Source organism: Sus scrofa, chromosome 2 (genome assembly GCF_000003025.6).
Source record: "Sus scrofa isolate TJ Tabasco breed Duroc chromosome 2, Sscrofa11.1, whole genome shotgun sequence".
NCBI classification, from domain to species: domain Eukaryota; kingdom Metazoa; phylum Chordata; class Mammalia; order Artiodactyla; family Suidae; genus Sus; species Sus scrofa.
In genome coordinates, this window is record NC_010444.4 from 97,593,556 (window position 1) to 97,609,285 (window position 15,730).

Genomic DNA, 15,730 nt, shown 5'->3' on the forward strand with positions numbered 1-15,730 from the left:
ACTGACCAAAGCCTCAGGAGAGAAGGCCTGCGGCATGTGGACGACGTCTGGAAACGGCGCAGGAAGGGAAGAGACACCCCGCAGGTTGTCCTGCTAGGAGGAGGAAGTAGCTTGTGAATGAGATCTGCGAAATTTGGCTCCACTCTATTCTTAAATTTTGGATGATTTAAATACATGGGGAGTTTGTTTAAAACTCAGATTTAAGTGTCACTTTCCTTCATTCTGATTCTAGTAGATGTGAATCTGCCTTTTTTCTTTTTCCTTACAAAATCCAAATGATTCTGAGGCAGGAGCTGTTAATTATACCTTTATAATCACTGGGTTGAATTATTAGGCTATTTACGGTGAAGCTGTGCCTAGATGGCAATTGCTCCCCTATACCTCCTTTGAGGTGCTTTGGTACTTCACTACCGAACCAAGTCTCTTGAAGCTCACTGGGGTATTTAATGTGTTTACCTGTTCGTCTCTCCTACTAATCTTGAAGGCCGGGGTTTCATTTAACGCTATTCCTAAGGCCTAGTACAATGTCTGATGCAGAGGTGCTCAATAAATATTGCTGTATTGAATGGAATCTTGCTATGGAAACTCACAAAGTACTGAGCTAAACTGCAAATCTCATAAAATAGCCTGAGAGTGTCCAACAGGGGAAGGGGGAAGATATATATAGAAGGGAAAGAACACAGCAGGATAGAAGAAAGACTTCTTGAAGGAGATGGCATTTATGTTAGGCCTAGAAGTTTGAACTAAATTTAGATAAGTAAAGAATGTGTTGACTTAAAAAAAAAAAAAATGCACAACCTAAAAGTTAAGTTTTGTTTGGGGCAAAATCAGGTCTTAAGCCCAGGAGGAAACATCTGAAGTAACCCAGAAAAAAACATTCTGCAGCGGGAGTAGGGGGGAATAAGGATATAGAGGAAGTTTTTTATTGTCATTGGGGTTTTGGGTTTTTTTTTGTTGTTGTTGTTTTTTGAACAAAGGGCAGGTAGTAGGAACAAAAGATTACCGAAAACTAGGTATCTCAAGTTACAGAATTAAGCCCTTTTCTTTGGGAAGACCCAGAGGTCTGGCCTCACTAAAATCATTCCTTTGATATGCACTTTAGCTATCTGGGCCAGTATCCCGTGTTTTCACAGCCTAAATTTCCTCACACTTTGCTGTTAGGAGTGGCTGTAGTCTGATGGCTGCAAAGTGACAGGTATTCTTTCTTTCCTGAGTTCCCTCAGGGCTCAGCAGCTTAGCCTTGGAGGTGGCTGCATTCACACAGCTCTAATAAATATAGCCTCAGAGAGGAAAGGGGAAATACCAGGATATAACTGGTGATAAAGGTAAAGGGGGAGGTGCATGCAGTCATGCATACAGTTTACAAAAATTTGCTACTGGCCTCATGAAGGTTACTACTAGTCATTAGAAGCAGACATCACCATGAAGGATTTCAGTGTTTTGCTTGATATGAGGAGATGCAAGAATTGGGCACATAAAATCTTTTCCTAAAAACGTTTGACTGTCTGAAGATCTGTTCTTCTGGTTTTCCCAGAGCACAGAGTGCCTCACTTCTGGTCTCTGCCCTGAGCTCCACTCCACTGCTGGTTGGCAGCTGCAGTGGCTCATGATTTAATGCATGTAGAGGTAGACAGCAAGTGCCAAACTCCAGTTCACAGTGGTATAATGGAATAAAGCTAAAAATTAATAGCTCCTCCCCCCAAATAAGTAGAAAACTTTAAATTTTAAGGTACTTTTATAAATCACATTTGAGTGTAAAAGGACACTAATATTGCAATTACATAATTACATACAATAATGTAATGACAGGGAAAAAACTATATATTAAAATTGTAAGATATAGACTAAGCTATAGGGAAAAATTATTTTATTATTAGATAAAAACAAAAATAAGAAAAACATTTATTTGAATATTTTTACAAGTGATCAAAATTATTTGAAGTTAGGAAGAACTAAAGATAAAACAACTTTTACTAAAGATAAAAGAACAACAACAAAGGAATTAGAAAACAGGTTTTAAAAAGAAAATTGTTTAATAAATTGGTATAATATTCTCATACTGTAATAATAAACTGGTTTTTGGCAGTACCAATAAAAATGGCAGAGTTAAGGAAGTGTAACAAGAAAGGGAATATTGCCACTAATAAGGGTAGTAGTTTAAGAGAGAGTTAAAAATTATTAAAATATTTTATACAGCTCTATATTTTCAACAAATATTAATACCAAAATGAAATAGTCACTTTTCAAGGAAAACGGAGATAAAGACTCAAAGAAGGTAGAAAACTAAATTAGGTTAATAACTGTAGACAGGACTTTAAAAAATGATGCCAGAGTTCTGTATCACAAAATAAAAAGGCATTCAGCTGACTCAGACTTATGAGTGAGTTTTAAAAATTCTTTTTTTTTTTTTTGTCTTTTGTAGCACCGCACCCGTGGCATATGGAGGTTCCCAGGCTAGGGGTCAAATCGGAGCTGTTGCTGCTGGCCACAGCCACAGCCACAGCAATGCCAGATCCAAGTCGTGTCTTCGACCTACACCACAGCTCATGGCAACGCTGGATCCTTAAGCCACTGAGCGAGGCCAGGGATCAAACCTGAAACCTCATAGTTCCTAGTCTGATTTGTTTCCTCTGCGCCACAACGGGAACTCTGAGTTTTAAAAATTCTTGAAGAGCTAATTCTTGTGCTTTAAACTCAAAGCATGATGGAGACCTTCTTAGCTTAATTTTTGAAGCTAGCACAATCCTTAGCATCCTAAAAAGCATTTAAAATTACTGAATTCATGCTCTGTGATGAGAGGGTATGCATGTTGCTCACTATTGTTATGTGCCCACCTCATATTTGATACACATTAGTGAATGTATGTGCAAAAGTCCTAGACAGTGGCAAAATCGATTTGGTATTGTCTGAAGGAACATTTCATTAAAACCAAATTTGGTGAACCAAACCAAATATACTTTATTTTAAAAATTAAAGATACGGAGTTCTCTTGCGTAGGGAGTTCTCTTGTATAGAGAGAACTATACAAGAGTTCAGCGCTGTCACTGCAGGGGCCTGGACCACTGCTGTGGCACAGGTTCAGTCCCTGGCCCAGGAACTTCCACATGCCACACGGAGAAGCCAAAAATAAATAAATAAATAAAAATGTAAAGATAGTTCAAAACAATCCTGTATTAATTAATCTTAATTAATGATACTAATTATGATTAATATCATAATTCTAGATCAAGGTGATAGTCTCAAATGTCCAAAATGGCACTGGAAAATACTCAACACCCATTCCTGATAAATATACACATTAATTAACGAAGTATAAAAGGTACTTTTTTAAAAACATGGTGCCTATTGTACCTAATAAAATGCTAGTGTTTCTCACACCTGGTCTTGAGACACCAGAATTTTGTGGAATGTTTACAGTCATTAGTGAAGAATGGATTTTTTGAGCAAATAATATGGGAAAATAGAATATGGTAATGAGAATGTAAGTCTAGAACCAGAGCCAAAAGTACATAAAACTTCAGGTTTAAGAAAATAGTGGCATTAATATTTGTTTAGTCTTCCTCCTGAAACCTTAATAAAGCAATAATGAAGAAATTAAGTTCTAATACTGAAGTGACCTGGAAATGTATTATCAGCAGACAAGTTATTTCAAAAAATATCTGAAAGAGCAAAAGAGATATGGAAGCCTGTTAACAAAATAATGCCATCAGAATGGCATCTCTGTAGGAGGTGATTTTGTAAGAGGTGACTAAAAGTTCAGAGAGAGTTCATCTCCTTGGCAGAGTCCCAGAGAGATCCTAGGATTAGTGTTACGCTGTAGAGGGTAAAAATGAGAAGCCGGCTAAATAAAAAATGTCAATTTGAAAGCTCTTTAGGGAGTTCTCTTGTGGCATAGTGGGTTAAGGGTCCAGCATTGTATCTGCAGAGCCTCAGGTCACTCCTGTGGTGTAGGTTAGATCCCTGGCCTGGGAACTTCCACCTGCTGCATCATGACCAAAAATAATAAAAATAAATAACGAGAGCAAGAGTTCCCAATATGGCACAGTGGGTTAAGAATCCAACTGCAGTGGCTTAAGTCACTACAGACATTCAGATTTCATCCCCATCCCAGCACAGAAGGTTAAAGGATCCAGCATTCCCACAGTTGTGGCTCAGATTCAATCCATGGCCCAGAAAATTTCATATGCTGCAGGGCAGGGAAAGAAAATTAAAAAAATATATAAAATAATAAAAGCTCCTTAGGAAACCACTGCACTTCAGTTTCTCCAGATTCCCCTCCTCATTTTCCCTCTCTTCACCTCTATCTAGAACCCCACTCTTAAAAATGAATGAGAAATCAAACACCGTCAGAGACATGAAGAAAATCAAAGGCATGAAAGATAAAACTAAGGAAAACAAAGCTATCTTGGAAGACTGAGATTAGGAACCAAAAGAAATTCATAATAAATTAATTATATTAAGCTTTCAAAGAAGCAGTCAAGAAAATACTGTATTGGAGTTCCCATTGTGGCTCAGTGGTTAGCAAATCCAACTGGGAACCATGAGGTTCCGGGTTCGATCCCTGGCTTTGCTCAGTGGGTTAAGGATACGGCATTGCCCTGAGCTGTGGTGTATAGGTTGCAGATGCGGCTTGGATCCGGCATTGCTGTGGCTGTGGCGTAGGCTGGTGGCTACAGCTCCGATTCGACCCCTAGCCTGGGAACCTCCATATGTCGCGGGAGCGGCCCAAGAAATGGAAAAAAGACAAAAAAAAAAATACTGTATTGGAGAATAGGATATTTTGAAAAAGGAATATTATGGCGTTCCCATTATGGCTAAGCAGTTTAAGAACCCAGGTAGTATCCGTGAGGCTGTGGGTTCGATCCCTGGCCTCCCTCAATGGGTTAAAGACCTGGCATTGCCGCAAGCTGTAGTGTAGGTAGCAGATGCAGCTCAGATATGGCATTGCTGTGGCTATGGTTTAGGCTTCCAATTTGACCCCACCCCAGGAACTTCCATATGCCACAGGTGTAGCCATAAAAAGAAAAAAACAAATTTTTTTAATACGATGGTGAGTTGATTTAATTGAAATATTTCAGAACATAGAGACAAAAACAAGGAAAATTTGAAAAACAAAATGGAGGTCCATCATATGACTAATAGGAATTCTAGAAAGTAAAAGCAACAAATGAAGGAGAGGCAGAAAACTATCAAAGTAATAAATAATTGAAGAAAAATTTCAAGGAACTGAAGAGAAGCATGTCTCCAGATTGACAGATATTCCTAGTGCTAAGAAAAATAAATGGTTAAAAAAAAAAACATACCTACCCACATCAAGAAGACATTTCAGAACATCAAAAAGAAAAGAAAAAGGCCTAAAAGCTTTCAGAGACAAGAATCTGATCTAGAAAAGAAAACCAATTGGGGAGTTCCCTTGTGGCACAGCAGGTTAATGATCCCAAATTGTCACAGAAGAAGAATTATTTTTTTTTAATGTAATTTCTATTGTTTGACACTTTTTTTTTTTTTTTTTTGGTGTTTTTGCTATTTCTTTGGGCCACTCCCGAGGCATATGGAGGGTTCCCAGGCTAGGGGTCGAATTGGAGCCACAGCCCCCGGCCTACGCCTGAGCCACAGCAACTCGGGATCCGAGCCCCGAGCCGCGTCTGCAACCTACACCACAGCTCACGGCAACGCCAGATCCTTAACCCACTGAGCAAGGGCAGGGACCGAACCTGCAACCTCATGGTTCCTAGTCGGATTCATTAACCACTGCGCCACGACAGAAACTCCAAAAGAAGAATTATAATACTTGAATTAGCATTCGATTTCTTATTAGAGACATTAGATAAACAATGCCTTCAAAATTGTAAGGGGAAATTATTTTGAACTTAGGATTCTATTCCCTGTCAAGACAAAAATCAAGTGTGAGAACATAAGGATTTCAGAAAATTCAATCATCATATATGCTTTTTGAGAGGTGTACTTCTGAAAAATGAGTAAAATAAAAATATAAAAGACAAGAATTATAATCTAGTGTTTTGAGGGAGAATGACTCACCAAAGCTGTCCATGCCCTAATTACTGAAACTTGTGAATATGTATATTCACATGTATGTTACATGACAAAAGGAAATTTGTGGGTGTAATTAAGGTTACCAACCTTAAAATAGGGAGATTATCCAGTAGGCTCAATCTAATCATATCAGCCCTAAAAAGCAGGGAACTTGCTCCATATTTTGTTTTTTGTTTGTCTGTTTGTTTTGGCATCACCTGCAGCATATGGAAGTTCCCAGGCCACAGTAGTGGCCCAGGCCACTGCAGTGACAATGCAGGATCCTTAACCTGCTACACCACAAGGGAACTCCAGGGAACTTGCCTGAGGCAGAAGAGGTCAGAGAGATGTGGAGAATGAGGACACAATCCACCATTGCTCACGTTAAAATGAAGAAGTCAAGGAATATGGGCAGCTTCTAGAAGTTGAGACAGTCCCCAGCCAACAAGCAGCAAGGACATAGGGACCTCAGTCCTACAAAAGCATGGGACTGACAGGAACCTGATAAACCTTGGAAGTAGATTCATCCTCAGAGCCTCCAGAAGGGAGCATATCACCACTGCAACCATGATTTAGTCCTTGTGAGATCCTAAGCAGATGTCTCACTGTACCTAGACTGCTGACCTATAAAATTTAGACATAATGAGCAAGTGTTTAAGCCATTCAATTTGTAGTAATCTGTTATGATAGGAAGAGAAAACTAATACATTTTATAATTCAATGAAAAGAGAACAAGTGAGGAGTTCTCATTGTGACTCAGTGGGTTAAAGATCCAGCATTGCCACAAGCTGTTGTGTAGGCTTCAGCTGCAGCTCCAATTCGACCCCTAGCTCAAAAAAGAACCCCTGGAACTGATACCATCAACATAGAAAAATATAAATTTCTACCATCTTTCCCTAAACACCAATTTTTAACAATCACCTGTGGACAAGAGGGATTTTGTGGAAGTACCAGGAGAAGTCCCAGCACACCAGTGGAGAAAAAAAAAAAATGGAGGCTGGACACATTGAAGAGGTTAAGAGGAACAGTTTCACCTTTCCCACATCACCCCTCCCTGTGGACAGTACACTTCAATGTTAAGAGAGATCTTCTCAGCCTGTGATTTCTCCTATAAGAAAAGTAAGAAAGTGTGAGCAAGCACCTGGCTTTCTAGCCCTGACCCAGGAACTTCCATACGCCACAGGTGAAAATATAAAAAAAGAAAAGAAAAAAAAATGGAGTTCCCTCTGTGGTGCAATGGGTTCCACAGCATTTTGGGAGCGCTGGGACGCAGGTCTGATCCCCCACCCCAGCACAGTGGGTTAAGGATCTGGTATTGCCTCCCTTGCAGCTTAGGTAGCAACTGCAGCTCAGATCTGATCACTGACCGAGGAACTCCAAATGCTTTGGGGTGGCCAAAAAAGAAAAGAGAAAAGGTGAGACGCAAAAGGCTTAGAAAGCAATTAGTTAAAGTAAATAGATGGACACCTAGAATGATTTCAAGAAAAACTGAATGGATTATAAGCCATAGATAGGGGGGAAATATATATATATATACATATATAATAAAGACAAGTATAATAAAACCAATAAAGACCCCAAAATATAAAGATTAAAAAATTAAAAGGCAATTAATGAAGTAGGAAAAATATTTTCAAAATATGTGAAGGACAAGGGGGTATTATTTTTCATTAATATAACTGAAACCTGTTTATTATACAATCTCACCTTGACCTGTTCCAAACCAGAAAGAAGTTTATTGTCTTGTTCTCCATTTATTGATTTCAAGTATATTATACCCAGTCTCTCTTCTTATTGCTTTACATCTAGGGTATATCTTGATTATAAGTCCCATTCCTATAATTATGATTTCCCTTCTGGTATTAAAAGGTCCGGTCTAGTCTAGGGCAAAACTACATCTAGTTCATTGCTCCTCCCTAATAGATAAGTTGTAACAATTGAGTAGCTATATGGAAAAAAGTTAAAGGTGGGTTCATACCACATACTTAATACTAGGATAAAGTTAAATGGGTGAATAATTTAATTAAAAAACGAAGTCTAAAAAGTACTACAAGAGAGAAAGTGCTTTTATAATATTAAGAATGGTGGAGTCCTGCCTAAATATGACGCAAACGTCAGCTGCTGTATAAGTGCGTTATGGACTGAACTGGGTCTCCCCAAAATTCATATATTGAAGCCCTATCCCCAAATGTATCTACATTTCATGGTAGGTTCTTTAAAGTGTTAATTAAGGTTAAATGAGGGCACAAGAGTGGAGCCCTAATCCAACAGGACTGATGTCCTTATAAGAGGAAGAAAAACAACAGAGGACACAGTGAGGAGGCAGTCATTTGCAAGCCAGGAGAGAGGCCCCCAGAGAAATCAACCCTGCTAGCACCATAATCTTAAACTTCCAGTCTTCAGAACTGGGAGAAAATAAATTCCTGTTATTTAAGCCACCTAGTCTGTTGTAATTTGTTATGGCAGCCCTAGAAAACTATAATATAATAAGCAAAGATTGACAGATTCTATTATATGATAATGAAACATTTCTGTATGGCAAAAACTCCATTAAGCAAAATAAACAACCAAACATTAAAAGTATGGCATGTGAGGTAAGATAACTGCATAAAAAGATTAGTTTGTGATGGAGAACTATGTTTCCATATATTTACTTAGTAACACCACATAGATGACTTTCTGGTCCCAAGGGGAAAATAATTTTATCACAGGGTGTCACCAGTCTAATCTAATGGTCTACATTAGCTTCACCAATTAGAGTATCACCAGATATCAGATATCTGCTAATATAATTCTATATGAAGTACCCAACCCAACCTCTTTCATCTTTTAGCCAATAATACTTAACTTGAATTTAATTAAACTGCAATGCCTAATTTTCCATTTATAGGAAATATAGTAAATAGAGAAACCTCTTTAAAAAAAAAAAAAAAAAAAAAGGTGCTATGAGGAAACCAATCAGACCAGCCCAGAAAGTAAAACATTCTATAAGACAGCTGGTGATTCTCTTCAACAAGTCAATGCTTGAAAAAAAGGGACCAACCTAGATGAAAGGATCTTAAAAGATATCACAACCAGATAGAACATTTTGTCCTGAATTAGATACTGGTTTGGACAAAGCAGCTATAAAAGACATTATGTAGATAACTGAGGAAATTTGAATATGGAGAAGGAATTAGATTTTATAAACAAATTATTTTGTCAGGCATTCTAATAATATTCTGTGCAACTATAAAAATGTTCCCTTTTTTAGAGATGCAAACTAAAGTGTTTAGAGGTGAAATGTTCAAAATGTTTGTAACTTTTTTTTTCACAGCCACACTCAGGGCATATGGAAGTTCCTGGGCCAGGCATTGAATCCAAGCTGCAGCTTCGCCCGACCTCAGTAATGCTGTATCCTTTAAACCACTGCACTGGGCCAGAAATCAAACCTGCATCTCTGCAGTGACCTGAGCCACTGCAATTGGATTCTTAACTACTGTACCACAGGGGGAGCTCTGTTTGTAGCTTGCTTTAAAATAGCATACATCGAGTTCCCGTCGTGGTGCAGTGATTAACGAATCCGACTAGGAACCATGAGGTTGTGGGTTCGGTCCCTGCCCTTGCTTAGTGGGTTAACGATCCGGCGTTGCCGTGAGCTGTGGTGTAGGTTGCAGACGTGGCTTGGATCCTGCGTGGCTGCAGCTCCAATTCGACCCCTAGCCTGGGAACCTCCATATGCCATGGGAGTGGCCCAAGAAATAGCAAAAAAAAAAAAAAAAAAAAAAAAAAAAGACAAAATAGAATAAGATAAAAAAAAATAAATAAAATAGCATACATAAAACACTTTAAAAAATTTTTAAGTTCCATGGTAAATTCTATGAAGAAAATAAGACAGGAGAGTGAGATAAGAGGTGAGCTGAAGGTTCAGAGGTCAAGCACTATAGATTTAAGAAGGTCTCTGAGAAAGTGATTTTCAACTTGAGATACTAAATGGATTGCCAGCTATGTCACCTTAGGTCTTCTAAAATCCAAAAGAGAAGATAGGATCAATTGTGACATCTGTGAAGGGTAAAAGATGTGACAAGAAGAAGGCAAAACCGTCTTCAAACTACAGTCTAGTTTTGACACCTGGGCAAAGAGACCAGGAAGGAAGGTTAGGTAGGAAAGTAAAATGCAGTTGTGAGAAAATCTTAGGCCAATGAGGAGACCCAAAACAAGAATTGCCCTTTCCAGGAGTCCTGTGTTAGGCAGGAGCAGCTTAACACTAGCTCTAGCATCCCTGCTATCCTCGTAGGCAGGTGCAGCTCAGGGTAAGTGTGGCCTCAGTGTTGGGGGGTCTGAAGATATGGCAACAGGAAGGTGTTAACTGTACTCCTCACAGTAGGTTCTTTTAAAGGGAGATCTGACTAGGATGCCTTCATTACTGTCGCACAAGCCTTGTAAACGTCTGGAGGGAGAATATATCAAAAAGAGGAAATAGCAAAGGCCCTAAGATATGACAAGGTTGGAATTTGCAAGATAAAAAAGGATTCAATAAGTTTGAAGCATAATGAGAGTGTCAAAGTGGTACAGGAGGGCAGGTTGATAAACAGAGTCCTAATCACATAGAACTAACTGTGATGAGGGGATGAATTTTACTTCAGGTGCAATGAAAACCCATCAGCATGCTTTAAGCAATGAATTATTATGATCTGATTTAGGTGTTAGAGACAGACTTCCTGAAACAATCTATATTTACAGCATCCATTTCCTCATATCTCATTTTCTTCCAACCCACAGCAAATCTGACTTACATCCTTACCTCTCTACTGGAAGAGCTTTTACTAAGTCACCAAAGACTTCTTAAACGCTAAGTTCAATTGCTTCTTTTCAATTCCCGTCCTTGTTGTCCCCTGGGTCGAGTGTGTACATTGACCACTCCCTCCTTAAAACTGCTCTCATGGCTGCTTTTTACTGCTCCTTCCTTGTTTTCTTTGATGGCTTTTCTTCACTCACTCCCTAAATGTTTATTTTTTACAGAATTATATCCTTAATATTTCCATGCTATCTCTATGCCCTCTCATCTCCTAAATGCCAGCAATCACCTAACATACAAATAAATTCTCAATTTTTTTTCTCTAGTCCTGTACACTCAGTCTTCAAACCTAGATTTCCATTTGTGTGTTATGCTTGTCCACCTTAACGGAAAAGAATAAACCAAAACAAAAATCATTTTCTCCTAAAAACCTTATGTATTCGTTACCTTGCATAATGGCATCACCAGTCACCCCGTTCACATAACTCATTGGAATAACATTTAACTCCTGACTTTTGTTAAAGTATAATTTTCAAAATTTAAAGATATGACTCTTGTACAAATGTAAAATGGTATGTCTCCAAGATATATTTAACTCTTTAATCAAGAAACCAATAGGATAATAAAGCTGGTTTACAAGAAAATTAGAGAAACTGAGTGTACACAGACGGTCACAAAAGGTGTGTTAAAATAAATATGCTAATTTAATTTACTATGTCCTTCAGGTTAATGTTTTTACAGATCAAAATAAACTGCAGCTGGAGTTCTCATAGGGGCTTTGGATGCAATTTTTGTAGAATTAAGGAAAATAGATTGTAGAGGATTAAAGAATGATGAAGCAGTGAGGATTAATTTCACTTTGAAGAAATTTGTCAGAATTCCCATTGTGGCTCAGTGGGTTAAGAACCCAACATGGTGTCCATGAGGATGCAGGTTCAATCTCTACCCCAGCTCAGTGGGTTAAGGATACAGCGTTGTTGCAAGCTGTAGCGTAGCTTGCAGATGCGGCTTGGATCTGGTGTTGCTGTGGCTGTGGTGTGGGCCTGCAGCTGCAGCTCCAATTTGACCCCTAGCCTGAGAACTTCCATATGCCACAGTGGCCCTAAAAAGAAAAGAAAGGAAGGAAGGAACGAAGGAAGGAACGAAGGAAGGAACGAAGGAAGGAAGGGAAGAAAGAGAAAGGGAAAAGGGTAGGCAGAAAGAAAGAAATTTGGCTCTGAAGAGGAGGAGAAAACTAAGGAATTAATAAAGATACCAAGAAGTCAAAGAAAGTTTTAAAAATTTCTTTAGAATTGGGAATGCTTTACTAGTGAAGAAGCCAGATGAGAGGTACAGGTCACAAAGATAGGACTGAGGGATGAGAAGAGAATGTTAATAAGGCATGGTGTCTTGGAGTCAAAAGTAGAGGATTATCTAAATAAAGAGAAGGAAGATAGAGCAAAAATAAAAATAAAAAGGTAGGGTGAAGATATTCAGATTGTGAGGTGGAAGTAACTTAAGGACTTTCACTATATCTGTTCTTCACCTCCATTTTTTTTGTTTGTTTTCTCCTTTTTAGGGCCATGCTCAATCTTCTTAGTAAAATAGGAAGTCAGGACAACTAAAAGTCAAGAGGTGGGGTGAAAAGATGACTGGAGGTAGAGTAGAGGTTTGATGAAGTCAGTTAGCAATTTCATTACCTGTGAAGGGCTAGTTATTTGAGTTTCTTCATCCCTACGATGGGAATTACATTTCACAGGGTTGCTATGAAAATATTAATACATATGAAGTGTCCATATAGACAATCAATAGATGTTAGTTCCCCTTTAAAAAGGACCAGAGTTGCTGAAAATTATTTTCCATGAATAGGTTGAAAAACAAATCGAGGAGTTCCCGTCGTGGCGCAGTGGTTAACGAATCCGACTAGGAACCATGAGGTTGCGGGTTCGGTCCCTGCCCTTGCTCAGTGGGTTAATGATCCGGCGTTGCCGTGAGCTGTGGTGTAGGTTGCAGACGCGGCTCGGATCCCGTGTTGCTGTGGCTCTGGCGTAGGCTGGTGGCTACAGCTCCGATTCAACCCCTAGCCTGGGAACCTCCATATGCCGTGGGAGCGGCCCAAGAAATAGCAACAACAACAACAACAAAAAGACAAAAGACAAAAAAAAATAATAATAATAAAATAAACTATGATTTAAAAAAAAAAAAATCGAATAATCTGGAGTCAGGATAAAAGACCTAGTGGAGGAAAAGGGACGTGGTCCCCAGCACTTCTTTAAAATTTCTGAGGGCTAGTGCAGATGAGACTCCAAATACCTTTTTATAAATATCTTAAAGTTATAAATCAAGCCGACAAGCTGTTAAATAAAGTATGTTCTATCCTCCTACTTTGACAAATATAGCTTCTTAATGACCTGAAGTCCAGGATCAAAGTTAGAATTCCGATTCCTTAGCATTTCATACTGAATCCTGGTAATGTGGAAAAATCAGACCAACTCAACTTTTTCTTCCTTCTTCCAACTCCACCTCACACTGTGAAGGGGTGCTATTTTACCTGTGAACTTTTAACACGTTTACCCTTATGTACATGTGAGATACCCAGGGGAAAATGAGTGATTCCAAAAAGTGGCTTAGAAGTCCAGCTTACATAGCATCTTCAACAAAGAACAATAGCTTTGTAGAGAAATAATAGGATAAAGAAAAACAATTTTAAATTTTCAAGGCTAGCAAACTGGGAAAGTGACTATATGGGAGGAAACTAATGAAAGAAAGTTTATTTGCAGATTCCTCTGGTGCCGTCTCTGGACTAATAAGGGTCTATCTCCAGGAAAGGGAGAATTTGTATCCTTCTAAGGGGGAGGTTAGAGAGACCTTTTCCTGCATTTACTGTTTCTTTGTTGCCTTCAGTTCAAAATATGTTTTTTGTTAGAGGCACATTTTAAGGTAGCATATTCTGCTATTCCTCAGATGGGTATATCTTCTTAGGCTCCTGAGACTCCTCACTTCATGTGAAATACAGCTGAAGAAAGGCCAGAGTGGGTTCCAAAGTGTAGGGCCCTGAGCGATGGCCTCTTGTGTCCAGAGCAAAGGGCAATATTTAGGCCTAATGTGACTAAAGGTCAATATTTAGTCACATTTAGGTCTAGGATTATCTACACTTCCTACTTCCAGCAGTGAATACAGGTAGATTCTAATACTATTGATTAGAAAGAACAAAACACCTAAGACAAAAATATGGCAAAAAATATAATGAGAATGAAGTAGAATATATAAATCCTTATTAAGAAGTTGCTTTCCACTTCAAAAATAAGCCATTTAGCCTTTTGAGTTATTATGATGGATTGAAAACTTCCCTATGAAGCATTGCATAAATTGAAAATGTTTTATTCATCTCAGGTTGACTCTTCAAATCAGAGTATTTAGTCTCTAGCAGTAGTCTGGTAACCAGCTTTGAGGAGTTTTGACTAAAAAGAGAAGTTTCATGTCTTCTTTGTCTGACTTTACCTTTCTTAAAACCAAATAATTTGTATTTAGATATTCTTATTTGTTAGATTCATAGAATGTCTTCAAACCCAAATGGTGTTCTTATCACAACAATCAGAAATAAAGTATTTTGCATTTTTTTAAATGAATTCTCATTAGTAACGAGGCACTAAACATGCTGCTGAATACAATATGGAGGAGATTAATAGGGTTATTTTTAGTTACCACCTCCATACTACAGGCAGACAACATTTAGAGCAGGAGGGAAATAATGGTTCTTTTAGTTTAATAAATCATAATGTTTCTGAAAAATTCTTCTCTTTCCTCCTCATCTAATTATATAAAGTGATTACTGTGGCAACAGCTAAAATATGCAGAGAAAGAAAAAAGGGGGGGAAGAGCAGGAGAAGGGAGAGAGAGAATTAGGCTATTCAACCAAAGCATGATTAAAAGAAAAAAGTATTTTGACGGAAGAGTAAAGTGTGGTAGCTAGTAACCAGAAGAGAAAGCAAACACTGAAATAATTGTTTAGGGGTTAAACCAGTCAATACCTGAGTATCAAAGTAAATTTTCTGAAAGTAGCTAAAAGAAGCCCAGAATCACAATAGTAGCTTGCAAACGATAGAGGGAGGAAATATACTCATGTCTCCAAATAAACCCTGCAAGTAAATTTTTTTATGGCAATACCTGTGGCATATGGAAGTTCCCCGACTGGGGTTGAATCAGAGCTGCAGCTGCAGGTCTACACCACAGCCACAGCAACACTGGATCAGAGCCACATCTTCGACCTACACTGCAGCTTGCAATGACACCGGATCCTTAACCCAGTGAGAGAGACCGGGGATTGAATCTGCTCCTCATGGAAACTACATCAGGTCCTTAGCCTGTTGAGCCACAACGGGAAATCCCTGTACCAAAATTTTAAATGCACATACCATTTGAACTAGCATTTATACTTCCCAGAAATTATCCTGTAGATATAATTGTGCAAAACGTATGTACAAAACTATTCATTGCAGTGTAGAAAACAATTGGAAAATCACAAAATATCCATGAATAGAAGGCAGGTTAAACATATTAATTTACATCCATAGCATGGAATTATTATGCACTTATTTAAAAGGATAAGACAGGAGTTCCCATCCTGGCTCCGCGGAAACAAATCTGACTAGTACCCATGAGGACGCAAGTTCAATCCCTGCCCTCACTCAGTGGGTTAAGGATCCAGCAGTGCTGTGAGTGGTGGTGTAGGTCACAGATGCAGCTTGGATCTGGCGTTGCTGTGGCTGAGATATAGACTGGCAGCTGCAGCTCTGTTTCAACTCCTAGCCTGAAACCTCCATATGTTTAGGGCCATGGGTACAGCCCTAAAAAGACAAAAATAAAATAAAGCAAAATAAAAAATTAAAAAGGGTAAGGCAGATCTGTGTATATTAATATGTGTTATATTTGAAATATATC

The 15,730-nt window shown here is 38.6% G+C and overlaps 1 long non-coding RNA gene across 1 annotated transcript in view; it reads left to right on the plus strand.

The window, feature by feature from the left end:
* LOC102167126 overlaps positions 1-15,730 on the plus strand; it is a 39,952-nt gene that overhangs the window by 344 nt on the left and 23,878 nt on the right. The gene's annotated exons all lie outside the window — the stretch shown is intronic.